The sequence below is a fragment of the Colius striatus genome, chromosome 2, assembly GCF_028858725.1.
Source record: "Colius striatus isolate bColStr4 chromosome 2, bColStr4.1.hap1, whole genome shotgun sequence".
NCBI lineage: Eukaryota > Metazoa > Chordata > Aves > Coliiformes > Coliidae > Colius > Colius striatus.
Genome location: NC_084760.1, coordinates 50,442,802 through 50,457,723, shown reverse-complemented (window position 1 = coordinate 50,457,723; position 14,922 = coordinate 50,442,802).

The window sequence follows — 14,922 nt, the reverse complement described above, 5'->3', positions numbered from 1 at the left end:
AAAACTCTTATACCCCATACATATGTTGTTTGTTTTATTAGACTACATGTAAATGAAAAGAACAGCTGTGACCTCCTCTTGTACCTCGAAAAGGCTCTGACAAAAAAAAATCCTCTTTAGGAAAAAAAGTGTGAATTTGAATTCATCCATTCTGCCTGTGTGAGGACCAACATAATGATTCTATGTTTTCATTACATGCAAAATTCATAGTGAAAAGGCATCTATGTTAGAATTGTACACCTGTTCATATTCAGTTCTCAAGTTTTCCCTTTACACTTCAGTTACAATGTATAGTTCATCACCACTGTTTTCTAATCTAGAGCCAGACTCACTGTAAACTGATTTTATGTTCATGTAAGCCGCCACCTGGGCTGAAACTGTGAATTGAAGTAATGCCATTCCCTCTCTGTACAACCTCCAGTTATCTAATATATGTTATCGAGATGATTTTTCTCTTTCCATACAGAAATGTAACAATTCTTTGTTGGACTGGGTGAGATGTTTTAAATGCTATCATTAATTTGATATATAAGTATTTAGCTTATTTTAATAAATTCACTAAAATTACTGTATCTGCACAGCAGGTTTATGTTGCTTTTATTACACTAAACAGTTAAAAGGTATACAAAAACTGGATGTGTGTAGCCCATAGATAAACTAATGCAAAGGCCTATATAGCCTTAAAAAGACTTAGCTCCAGTTGGTGGACAAAATAACAAATCAGTTTAAGTTTTGAATGTGACAAAAATAAATTGAAACACATTTAACTGTTCAGCACTCACAGCAATTATCAATCACCATCCCTTCTCTATGCCTCCTGGCCTGTACACACTTCTTTTTATCCCAAGAAAACACAGATCTTCAAACACAAGCACAAGTAATGAGAATATAACAAAAAAACATAACAAAAGGCCTCTGAACTCATATGGAGATGGAGGCTGCTGCCTCTCCAACAACAAGATGGTGTTGATCAGTTTGCCTTCCTGTGAGGAGGCTGCTCGCAGCTTCTGCTAAGCTGCATACTCAGGATGGGACGTGGAAGAGAGGAGGTACGGGTGCTCAGACAGGAGTCTGGGAATGGGGAATATTGCTGTTTGCTGTTCATGTTGAGGAGGGGTGTAGGGAAGGAAAATTCAACCAAACAATTGATATGTGGCTCACAGACACCATATATTTGGTTTGCCTTTTTCTTGGCCTGTGCAAGTTTCATGGTCTCTTTTATTCTTCCACATACTCGGACTGCTGTCTAAGCTTTCCCACATGTCAAATGACCCAGATTTTTCTCCTCCACTGTCTTCCAATTTGACTGAGCTACACCTGTGATTAACAGGCAAAAGGTGCATGAACAGTGTGCATTTTCAGTAACAAATTCTGCAGCTCACTGAAAACTGAAAATTAATTACAATATTCTTACCATTTAGGTAGTAGAACAGTTCGATTTGGTGTCTCCTGTCTTTGCTGATTTTCATATGTAATCATATTTCAAGAAATTTAAATTATATGATGAATTACCAAAGCCTGTTACAGAATCTCTAATTTTTAAGACTGGAGCAACAGAAAAGTTATTCATGCTTGCTGTATCCTTGCCTGAAGAGATATAGGAAAAGGCAAATAAAGTGAGCAGAACATAGTTGTAACCGGCTGTGCTCATGTAATCCAAATATTTAATAGCCAAATGTTCCTAACAATAAATAAGCAATGATAATATATTCTGTATCAAACAATATATTTGAACTCCCTGGGCAAGTTTTGGCTTATGCTTACAAGACATGTAGTAGCTGAAAGGAAATACACAAATAAAAGATAAACATGTTCTGAATTATTTTACCAACGAAGCGGAGGGGGTAGGAATGACCTACACTGTTCTATACTCTGTGCTTGAAACTTCCCTTGAAGCACGTACTGTGAACTGAACAGTCCGTGACAAGGTACCCGCCCGGCCAGATACCCAAATCAGCTCAGCGTGCCCACTCAGAGTCACGTAACGTCAGTGGGCACTTTAGCTTAACACTCAAAGGCGTGATAAGAATGTATTTATCCAGCCATGCGGAAAGTGCAGCAAATCTCTGTGTGTCATTTTCCCCCATGTTCTTCACAGTTACATAAATCCAACCCACACTTCCTCCTTATTATGTGGCAAACATAATCCTCTAACAAATAACAAAAAAGACCCTGAATCTGAAATTACATGTTGAATAATTTGCAGGAATGACTAACAGTTCTGCTGACTGGTAAAAATCTGGTTAGAGCAGCTAGGGTATGATGGCTTTTTATGAGCAGAATAAAGTTTATTTGATTCTCTGTAATGGAGTGTCCTCAGTTGAACCTATCAGCCCTTTGCTGTGCAAGGATTATAACTCACACTGCCGTTGGATCAGCCTCCATTTCTATTTTTAGTGCTGATCTTGCTCCTTATTTAGCCCTGATTGCATAGCCAGAACTGCATTCTCAGCAGCTCAGTGAAAAGACTGCCTGTTCCATTTTATAACTTTTCCTGACAAAAAGATGGGAAGCCTGTAGTTTTCCAAAAAGTCTTGTTTTAGGAACTTGCAATATGATACAGCCCAAAACCCAAGGGCCACATGAATCCCTACTGAAATAGTATTGATTTTCCCGGAGTTTTACACAGCAAGAATTTGGCTGCTTCTATGTTAACCAGGCTATTAAAAAACCAAACAAATAAATATCCAACTCCTCCCCCAGAAAACTTCTTCATCCTAAATACTTAAAATATATTTATTGAAACAGCAATATACACATGGATCAAATTCTCCAGAAAACATTATACCTTCCTTAGATTCATAGCTTATAATTCCAATTCATACCGGCAACTACTAGCCAAAAAAAACATAAACAAGGAAAAAATGAAAAAATATTGGGTTTAAAGAATCTCCTAATCATGATCACACAGTAGTAATTTTCTGCCACTCAATTAAAACTATAAGAACATTTTTGGAGTTGAACAAAGTTTTCCCTATACAGCAAGGAGTTTCTGTAATTCTGACAGAATCACCCACAATGCTTCATCTTCACTCCTAGGATTTGTTTCAGGAATATTTTCTTAGTCATATATACTTGGTAAGTTATGTTTCCATGTGTTGTGCATAAGTGCCTGACTAAAAGCCAAGACTAAGTTGGTCAAGACCAATGTGAGGCTGTAAACACACAAAATGTAAAAAGCCTACACTGATAACACATGTGAAATACATTTTTAACTACATGTACTGAAATACATTGTCAGCAATGGATCTTATTCCCATGTGTGAAGATACCTTGCACCTTACTATACACTGAAATTACACATACCTCCAAATGAGCCTTTTATTCCTAACCCAAGATAGAGTCATATCCTTGTATGCAGAGATTTCAGACGTAATACTAAACCCTTGCTCTCCCAATCTGCCATAAATCGCTGAGGAAATGTTATGCAGGTCAGGCAGTGATCACTGAATTCAGCCATCTTTATTGTCCATGTAAGGAAGCCACCACTCCCTCTGCAGTGGTGATTGCAGGTGGCAACTTCCCTCAATTGTCCCTGTATTCAGGCTATTGACTAGTCCTTTTCTGCCACAGTGAGAACACAAAAGTGGATTTAAAAGAAAATTAACTGGAGGAGTAAAGAATTAAAATCAGTGAAGGGAAGGATGGATTAATATATTCTCATTGTAAATTCAGTAATTTAATTAGCCCTCAGTCAAACACCATACAAATTACAAAGCCAACAGAAAACAGAAGGGTCATAAAAATTATGTATTTGGCAGGTCTGAATTTGCATGTTCTGCCTTCCCCAAATATCCTGATAATTCTATGAAAATGGAAGGAATTCCAAATACATCAAGTTCTGTATCTTGATTTAAATGACACAAGCTTGAGAGACAGAAGTTGAATGCCACAAGAAGTACTCAAGATCACTATCTAAAGGCAGACAGTTAGAAACTGAAAGGACTGGAAGTCATTAATGGAAAACAAAAGACCCAAGTACTTGAAAGTCTGTTTATACTAGCTGCTAACAGGAACACTGTACCCTAGTACTCTAAATGGAGACTACTGAACTTGGGTATTTGGGATATGGAAGGTCTTGCCTGTGCTTCTCAATTTGACACATAAAGTTGAAACTCTTAACATATTTAGAAAAATATAATAAAAAACCACTGGCACTGGGGTGACAACACTTAGATCAGGGCAATGGAATCATGAAGTGTGTACCTGTAAATTAGGAACAAAAATTTAACCATGATCACTCTGAGACAAAAGTACTTAAGAATAGACCTTTATCCTCAAAGAGCTATGAAGGCCACGCATATTTTTTTCAAGATTACACTGAATGACTGAATTCCACACTAAATCCTTCAGAAATGCTTTAAAATATAACCTGACAACTATGCTAACTTCCTTTAAGCCCTTTTCAAGAAGTGCTTTTTGGCTGATGCATGGCAGAGGAGTCCAAGAAGGTGACGCTAAGCTGCAAAGGGCCAAACCAAGGGGTTACAGCATTGGAGAGAGCAACTGATGTCATCTGCCTGTACTTGTGCAAAGCATTTGACACTGTCCCAACATGACATCCTTGTCTCTAAATTGCAGAGGCATGGATTTGATGGATGGACCGCTCAGTGCCAAAAGAATTGGGTGGATGATGGCACTCAAATAGTTGCAGTCACAGGCTCAATGACAAAGTAGAAAGCAGTGATAAGTGATGTTCCTCAGGGTTCAGTGTTGGGACTGATGTTTAACAGCTTTGTTGGCAACATGGGGGGATTGGGTGCACTGTCAACAAGCTGTGTGGTGTAGCTGGGGGGAAGGGATGCCATCCAGAGAGACCTTGACAGGTCTGAGAGGTGGGCCTATGTGAACCTCATAAAGTTCAACACGGCCAAAGGCAAGGTCCTTCACCTGGGTCTGTGCAATTGCAAGCACAAATACAGGCTTTGAAGAGAATGTATTGAGAACAGCACTGAGAAGTACTTGGGAGTGTTGATTGACAAGCAGCGTAATATGATCCAGCAGCCGTGTGCTTGCAGCCCAGAAAGCCAACAGTAACCTAGGCTGCATCGAAGGAAGTGTGGCCGGCAGAGCTGAGGGAGGCGATTCTGCCCTTCTACTCTGTAGTTGTGAGACCCCACCTGCAGTGCTGTAGCCAGCTCTGGGACTCCCAGCATAAGAAGGACATGAACCTGTTGGAGCAAGTCCAGAGGAGGGCCACGAAGACGATCAGAGGGCTGGAGCACCTCTCCTAACAAGACAGGCTGAGAGACTTGGAGTTGTTCAGCCTGGAGAAGTGAGGGGTCTGGGGAGACCTTATAGCAGCCTTCCAGTACCTAAAAGAGCCTGCAAGAAAGCTGGAGACAGACTTTTTACAAGAGCATGTAGTGATAGGAAAAGGGTAACAGCTTTAAACTGAAACAAGGTAGATTTAAGCTAGATGTAAGGAAGAAGTACCTGTGAGGTCTCCTGTAAGAGTGGTGAGGCACTAAAGCAGGTTGCCCAGAGAGGCTGAGGATTCCCCATCCCTGGAACTGTCCAAGGCCAGGCTGGATGGGGCTCTGAGCAACCTGGTCTAGTGGAAGGTGTCCCTGTCCATGGCAATGGAATTGCAATGAGATGATCTTCAAGGTCTATCTCAAGCTAAGCCATTCTATGATTCTATGAGTGTAGAAGTGTCTATATGTTTATAAGAATGTGCCATGTTCCAGGAAGGTTTGGAGGAACTCTGCCTAAGAACAAAACTTAAGAGCAAACATCTTAAGGAATCATGACAAAATTTTGTCTAGCAAGTCCTTAGCACAGACTTTCTTATCAAGCACCATACTAAAGTCCATAGTATAGCACAGTACATGGTATCAATTTGCCCACAACTACATTCAGGACATAATTTTTAATAATAAAAGTGACTGCTGAAAGAAATATTGATTGAAGTGTTTGATTAAAGTTACCTAGCTTTGTAATTCAACACTATAAAGAATACCCTAAGAAATGATGAGTATTTTGTGTCTAGCGTAATAACTATTGTTGTATTTTCAGTTAGGAATGACCAGTTCTGTGCTTTGAGTTAGGAAATGTGCATAACATTAAAATAAAATTACTCAAGTACCATTTTAAATCAAAATGAAGTAGGTCACTTTGAAGTCAGCTTTGATGGACAGTTGTTTTGTTGTTTGGGGAGATTTTTTTTTTAAATGAGAGCACGAGTCTGTTCCCTCAGCACCACTTAATCACTGGTAACTTTCATAAAGAGCAAACAAAAGGCCTCTTTTATTTATCCATTATGTTTCTAAGAGGTGAGAACAGCTTGATGCAAATGAAAATCGTTAAAGCATTCTGCACTACCATTAACTGTCTGAATATCTGTCTATGTAAATGCAGCACATAACCCAGCAAAACTGCAGCCTTGTGACCTTCTGCATTCAAAATCTATGCCTTATGACTCTCTTAACAGTTAAAATACTCTCTATGACATGCTTTTGTGTAAGTGCTTCGTTTGGATAGGCACAGAAATGGAGTCCAAGCCATTATACAAAAACATTCAGTTTCAGATACTCCTCCACCCTGACTGGGCATGGGGTAACATCAGAGATATCTGATTTGTAACAGCACTACAGTATGAATAATAAGCAAAATGTGATTGCCCAGATCTGATCCTGCATGCAATTACACCCATAACTTCACTCAAATGAGCAGTTCCATTTAAGACAATGAACATACAATAATGCAAAATCGTAAGTGGCTTGTAGGATTACAGGGCCTAATTAGATATAAAACCTACTAACCCAAAACTTTAGAACTTGGTCCTTTGTGTAGCCCTTTATGCCCACAGGAGTGGCGTACAGAACACTGCTACTCTCCCTGAGCAGCATGCCACCTGACCCACAAAGATGGGTGACTATATGAAGCTGGAGTTTAGTCCTGCAACAGCAGTAACTGGCAATAGAAGTGCACCAGAACGCCTGCATTCTGAAGAGTTTTAACAAGAGACACACGACAGCTTAGACAGCAGGTTGCTGAAGCCACTTATTGCCATTCAGTCTGTCTCTCCCTGGCAAAATTTTGGCCAGTCATCAGGCACAAACTTACATCTGCTTACTAAGAGCTTTTCTAGAACTAAGTCTTGGCAGAGATTAAGAATATTTCTCCCTCCTTTGGGACAAATACCTTTGTTGCATACTCAGAGCAGTTAGGACACTGCACTATTCACTAGCAGCTGAAGAGGCAATAGTAGATTGGATTCCAGGCTTTCCATTGCTTGAAGGGCACCAAACTAGCCTCTCCAAATCTTCTAGGAGAGTGTTCCTATCAGCAGGTGTTGCACGTGAAGCATCTCTTACCTGCAGCTTGGGCTTTTACCAATCAGTGCTGAGGAACGGAAGACTTAGAGAGGACAAAAAGAATATGGAGGCTTTCATCTCCTAGGCCTGCTTATGTCTCTTGATTAAACAGTCATAATATAGCTTACAACATAGTACTGAGTGCAAGGACTAAGGACTCTTGAGCAGAGACCCTTAGTACTCATTTATTTGGATGTTATGAAAAGTAATTAATGTATTTGCAGCATCTAGAAAATAAAGAAATCTGTGTATCCGAATGCTCGTGAAGGTCTTGTTCTGAATTTGGCAAACTGTCACATTTAAAAACCTTACCTGAGACACTGCTGTTCTGCCTATACTGTTTAGTAAAATGGTATCAAGGAACAAGCTTGAACACTGACCAGGCTGCTCGTGACCCGCGTTGTTAAGCTGCTAGCTTGCTGCACGGTAGTTTAGGCCCATAACAAGTACCATCTGAAACAGTGCTCCCACACTGCTCAGGGGAAGAACAGTCGGAGGCAGAGGGACACAGCAGTCTCTCCACCCCTTTTTTATTTCACACTATAGATGTAATATATGATCAGGAACATTAAAAAAGAAGTCAAAGAAGAAATTATGAATTCTACTAACGCAGCACGGTTCATGACAAATTATTTGGAATATTTAAACCTTTGAATTAGCAGTGTTATCACTTTATACATGATTAAATTAAAATTAGCTTTAAAAGTTGTGGTTTTATTTGCAATGTAGAAATAAATTATGCTAACAATACAGTATTTACAGAATTATTGTGCTTCTAACATTTCTGTCAGAACACAAGAAATAAAAGACATTTTTTCCAGGTAGTGTATTTTATCCCCTTTGGCAACTACTGTCATATTTTCTCTTTATCCAAGGGAAATTTTCTTCTAAACAGAACTACATAATTTAAAAAATGCTAATGCTTTCAAAGGGTGATAAAAGATAAAGGTATTCTGGATAAGCTTGAAAAACATGAATGCTGTTGATTTCTTTTGTTTAAAATAAGCAATTTCTGCGGTACTTCAGGCAAAATGCAATTCTGTGCCAGCCGTGAAAAGAAGTAGGGAACTGACTAGTAATCTTGTGCTGTAGCAACAGAGAGAAACTCAGGTTACCAGTAGTGAAATCTTTATCACAAAATAGGTTTAAAAAGTTGCAGCTAGAATATGTGGTTTTTAAACACATTTTTTTCCTCCAACAACAACTAAGAAAAGGTGGAGATTTTTCAGTAAGATATTCCATTTCCCTTTCAAACAAACAGATACTAGAAAAACATTAGAGTGATTTTAAAAGCTTATTCATTACAGTATAAAAATAGTCTGATTTTTAATGTGTATCTACAGATTCACCCAGAATAGCCATCGTAACTGCTACCTTTAGACACTGATGAAGAAAAACAATCAGGGAATGCAGAAAAGGTATTGTTTAATGAAAGACATACCCATTTTTCTCAAAGCACAAGGAGTCTTGGCACTGAAAACTCTTGTTTCATATGTCCAGTCCTAATGCCTTATTTCAGAAAGATACGGTTTTGCAGACATGTCCACAACTACATTTGATTTACTGACAGATTCTGTTCTGCTTCCTTTTAAAGATAAAGAATGTGTTTAAAGCTGAGTGTGAGAATGTGATCACTCCTTGGAAGGCGCTCTTCCCTTTCTGAACAATCTGAGACTCTCTCAAAGTTATTTTTACAGCATAATCACTTTCTGTTATTCCCTGTGTATTTGTACTTTCACTCAACAATTATTTTATTTGAAAAAAAGCATGGTCTTAACATGAACACATTAATTATTAGAGGGAAAAGAATGAAATAAGTCAAAAGCCTAAGTCCTGTCCTGAGGAAAACAGCTACACAAAATACTGTCTCCACAAAAGAGCTTAAAAAGTAGCACAAGAAAAGGAAGGTGGAGGTGTAGTGGGTGGGGAGACTGGAATACAGCACAGTACTTAATTCTTTACAGATTTTGGGAGCAGTGCTGTTTAATCTTATTAGCCAAGTCATCAAGTTCCTGCTTTTGGATGAAAACAAGTATCACTGATTTTCTTTACTAAAGCAGCTGTGAGATTGCTCAAGAGAGAGCAGGAAACACGCACCGTATTATAAAATAATCCAGTCTCAGTGACTTAGCTGCACAGCTTCCAGAGAAAATGTGTCTGATTTCTGTGCTTGAGCAGGAGTCTATAAGCAACACCCAGAATTTTTCTTCCAAGAATCTGGAAATAGAATCACAGTGTCTTTCCTTTTAACCTTTCTTAACTTCAATTAACATATCACATTACATTAGCACATCTACTCTATAAATTTGTCTCCTTCCCAAGTTTGTATCTCCAACTATACTTACCTAAAGCTTTCAGACAGAAAACTATCAATATAGTCCATACAGGTACGAAAATTAAATTTATTTGCAGGACTCCAAAATTGTTGAGGTAGATCTGTCTTGATGGAGCCTACACTTTCAGTGCCATCCTTCAGTAGACACTACTAGAATTGGTATAATAACAATATAGTATCAATGCATAATAAATCATCTCTTCAGTGCGAGCACTAAGCAAAAAACAACACTAGCAAAAAGTGCTAAGTAAGTGAACATCATTGAAATCAGGTTTCAGTAGTCATAAAATTAGTTTTCTAAACATCTCGGTAAGAGTACTACCTTTGAAATCTAAACTACACTAAACTGAATTTTAGGCCAAGCAGGCCTGAAAATGTCAGCCTTAAAGGACAAAATATACCAGGTAATATTTAGCTTAAATAAAACAATCAATTTCCCCAAAATTAGAACAAAATACATACTCAAAAGGAAATCTTTAGATATTACATAACTCAATTTCAGGAAAGTATTTGGTTCTCATGAAACCTCAAAATTCACTCAGAATATGTTGGATAGATTACAATGCTGAATGAGAGGCAGAAAGACTCTAAAATGACTGTAAAAATTCTGAACCTTAAGAAAAACTGTGAATAATGACCAAGATAAATGCTCAAGATAAAACTGAAAACAGATATCAGATAAAAGAATCCTACAATAAAGAACAAGTACCAACCTATCTAAATGTGTGGTGCCACAGGAACCATTTTGAGGCTTTGGTTTATTTGACATCTTCATTAATTCTTGAGAGGCCACAATGTGGACAACTTTGAGGATGCTGAAATACCTCTAAGTAATTTAGTGTGGCTGAAATGCAGTCAGCAAACAGTAAAATGAAACTGAATACAAGAAAAAGTAAACTACTACTATTGAAAAGCCTGAGAGGAATCTTGTGGAACAGACTCTGGAATATCTTCAATAGGATGGAAATATCCCAAAGGCATAAGATTTGTAAAGTATCTAAGGATAACAAGCAAGCAGAAACTACAAATAGATTTGTAACAGAGTACCAATAAAGACTAATTTAGATTTGACTTGCATACTTGGAAGCACTGTATCCTGGAGCAGGAAGGTAACAGTTTCTGTATATACAGCTGCAGGGTAGATGTAGAACATTATTCTGCCTTCCACATGGAGGTCATATGGGTTGCCTGAAACAAAGTAAAAAACTATCTAGGCATAAACCATAAATTCTTCATCCACGCTCTTCACAACCACGCCTGGAACTCAAGGATGACTTCTAGGCATTATGCAAGAAAGATCTCTACAAACTGCATGGAACTCACATAAAAATAACAGAAATTCTTTGGGAGATGGAAAGACTCAAAAGGAAATGTTACATATCTAAAGAAATGTTACCTTACTTGCTCAAGTTAAGCAAGTAATACATTAAAATGGTTTTTTTTTTTTAACATTCAGTTTGTTCTGGAAGATGATTTCAAAAGAACAAACACCAAGAAAATTAATTCTTTAAGGTGATAAAGGTTATATATACAAACTTAATTAGGAATGGAAAGATTTAGACAATACTGAAAACAGACTAGAAGTTAATAACTCCATGTAGTCACATATGCTTTCTCCTGGGAAGATGATGGAAAATTCAATCCCATGCAGTCTCAACTGGCAGCTCTACCATAAAAGTAAACAAATTACTTTTATTTTTTACAACAAAAGCTTTTCAAAGGATCAACCATTTTTCCCTTTATACTGCACTACTTGACAGTAATTCTTGCTGTCGAACCTACCATTCCCACACAAAGTACTAATGTTCATGTATGTAATTACACACAGTTTTCTTTCTGAAGTCCATACCAAACTCTCACAGCCATCAGACCCAAGCCCTAGACAGTGAGTTTCTTAATTATGCTGGTTTGGCAATGCCACTCACAAAAATCAGCTCTAGCACTATTCCTCAATTGTCTAAGAACCAGTTCATCTTAATCAAATTTCATCTACAAAGTTCTCATTGTCATACATTCAATCACTAAACTTCACTTATTACTATATTGTTAACTGTTTCCCAACAATATGTGTGTTCTTGTTATACCACATTTAATTCCTTATGCAACTATATAAACATTTTGCTCTTCACAATAGCTCATTCTCCAGGCATGGGAGGGAACTTCTTGACATGCAAAATTTTGTCAGCTCAGAACAGATCAAAAATCTCATCTTTAGAATGAAAATTAAATGTTTACTGACAATTTCCTTACATTATACATATGCTGCTTCTCAATTAAATAAATTTTCTCAAATAAAAAGAAGTGGTTTAGTTCTACGTTTTTACACGTGTAATTCTTTATTAATTTTTACACTTAATTTATGTAATATTCTTCAAAACTTATCCAATTTCCTGTACACACATTCCCTGGTAGGTTCTTCTGGTATGAGGTAATGGCAAGACCTGAAAATGTTGGGGGGAAAAAAAAAAAAAGGTTATCTTCAAAATAAGCAAAAAATTGAGGTAACTTTTAACCAGAACTTCCATTTGAAATGTACGTTGCTAAATGCAAACGCAACACAAGAAAACAAATAGTCAAAGGCAGCTTTCATTTTCATATAAACATTAGGTATGTGAATTTGTCTACACAATTCATTTTGGGAGATGAACATACATATTAAGGTCACAATACATGTTGTAACAGGGTTGCATTTTGTGCTACTGTCAAGGTTTTCTGAAAAAGAAAGCTATACCATATTGATTGTACACAATGTCTTTGGTACATTGATGATAAAAACTTATTTATCCTAATGGCTAAATTGTCTGCATTGATTTAAGGAACTCACTATTGCAATGTTTGGGGAAATACACACAATTCTTTTAGGATTTTGATCATCATGTGCAGTCACGTGCAGTAATCAGCAAACATCATATACCCTTTTTCATAATTTCATCAGCCTCTGTATTAAAACTTGCTAAAATGCTCTGTCCTGCTGCTTTCACGACAGAATAAATTCATTCCTCCATTGATTAGAAATCTTTCGTGGCAAGTTAATTTCCAGTTTACACCAAACCATTCTATATCAACACTGTTCTTTGGCTTAAATATTTTTTGTCTTGTTTACTCCAAAGTTAAGAGATATGCTTACAAAGTTCACTTAGATGATCTCTTTTTTTTTGTTTGTTTGTAGACGAAGATAACGGATTTTTATCTTCTTGATAAGACAGGTATTTATGATCATTTTCAGTATCCCACTCTGTACCTCATCTAGTTTAAATTCATCCCTCTTGATGACTTAAAAAATAGTTCAAATAAGGTGCGATGAAGATCTTGTATAATTGCATTGATATATTGCTTGCTTGAACAGAAATAACTCACCTCATGCAGCTTAGGATTGTACTTATCTTTTAGGACCCATTATGGGGGTAGAGTCATACTACTCTGATTGCCAGGTCTTTTCTCCTGTCATTTCTGACATTTTAGTTTTAAGCAATTTTAAAATTGCTTTAAAATCTTGTCTTTCACATGCAAAATGTTATGACACTTCTACTATTCCAATCCAAACCACACAATTCCTCCTGTGTGTTAGTCCTGTTCTCCTCAAAACGTAAGCTTATCAGCTTTTACGTATAAATTATTTTATGAAAAAAATATCCAGTTACCTCAACAAAATCTACATTACTAAAGTGGTTTCTTTTAAATTTTATGCCTTTGCTTTTCCTATGTTAGAATTTGTTTCCCAAGTCCCCTGTCTGCAATATTTCCTTCAGTTCTCCTTCAAACGCATTTGTTGCTTTCCACTGAAATGGCAACATTCTTGCCCTGCTTTGACACCTCTAACATTTTCATAATTGAGACCACAGTCAGTTTTCTCAATAGGTTTCTAATGGCAGGACACCACCGGTGTATGGCCATTGATTAAATGTGTGACTGTCTGGGTTCTGACAGAACGTGACAGCACTACACTTTGGAGCCTACTGCCTAGCCTGTCTCTATTTGCTGAGAATTAAAAATAAAATTAAATTTTACAATCTCATTAATTAGGATCTTAAGCATTACTTCCAAAGCACAGCTATCTCCACAAATTAATTCAGAGACCTAAGTGGCACTTTAAGACAGTTTGGTAAAGTTGTTCAATTCCTTGCTGTTCCCATACTGTCCTTAGGTTTTTATCTGAGAACATCCTGACAGTACTTGACTTTCCACTCTCAGACAAGGAAACCTCCTGCATACCATGCCTATGATGTCCAGTCTAAAAAGCATTCTGAAAACATGAAAGACCGCCAGAAATTAATATTTCCTAATAAGTGTAGTCCACTCGTTCAGTCATTAACCTACTGCTAAGGCACTCATGCACAAAACGCAGACCTGTCTTCAAATCTCAGATCTGCTCAACTTGCAAGAAAGAGCTATTTCTCCCTTTTCTGTTATCTCCCAAATAAGATAAAGGTTTCACCTGCTTACTCTAGAAGAGGACTCCAAACTAAGAATGCTGAGAGTAGATTTCAGCTTTACTCCTTTGGGCAATGGAATATTCAGTTTATACTTTCTCAGCATTTCTAGACAGCTTTTCATCTCGCATACTCACTTTTGCAGGACTACTGCATGCACTGAGTATTTGGGGAGCCAGAGTCTAACATGAGACCATGGATTCTTACATGTAGCAAAGTACGTACAGGTTTAGCAGTCCAAAATTACACAGCATAACACCACATATTTTAGTCTTAAGACTTAGACTTTTTTCATTTATTTAGCCTGTGGAGCACACTAGGAACTCTACATTACACAGAAAGTCTACGCTCTGACTGTCTAGATAGGGATACCAACTGGGTGGACCGCATATTATTCCTGATCTGTGTGCCCATGTTTTCTCCCTGCAGAAACCGTGTTTCTGTCACTTGAAAAATCAATACCTGAGAATATGTGGGCCACATTAAGCTCTCATTCTGAAATACAGTTTGGATAGATCCAAGGCAGCCCCAGACTGAGAAAGCCCTCCAAGATTTCAGACCACAGACCTCAGAAATATTGAACATCCTGGAAAATCAATAGGAACTCAAACAAAAGGAATAAGTCAGTTTTGAAGTTAAGATGTACTGTTTGAAATTTTACCTTTGTGTTAGTGCCTCAACTTTTATCACCAAATACTATTGCATTCTGCTACTGTAATCATGTATTTGAAAAATGTGGCTTCTCCCTGGCCCCCATCACATTTAGTTGCTAGATGACTCTGTGTCAGCTCATATTTGCATCTATAATTTTTTTGTGAACTGCAGATATAATTTGGGG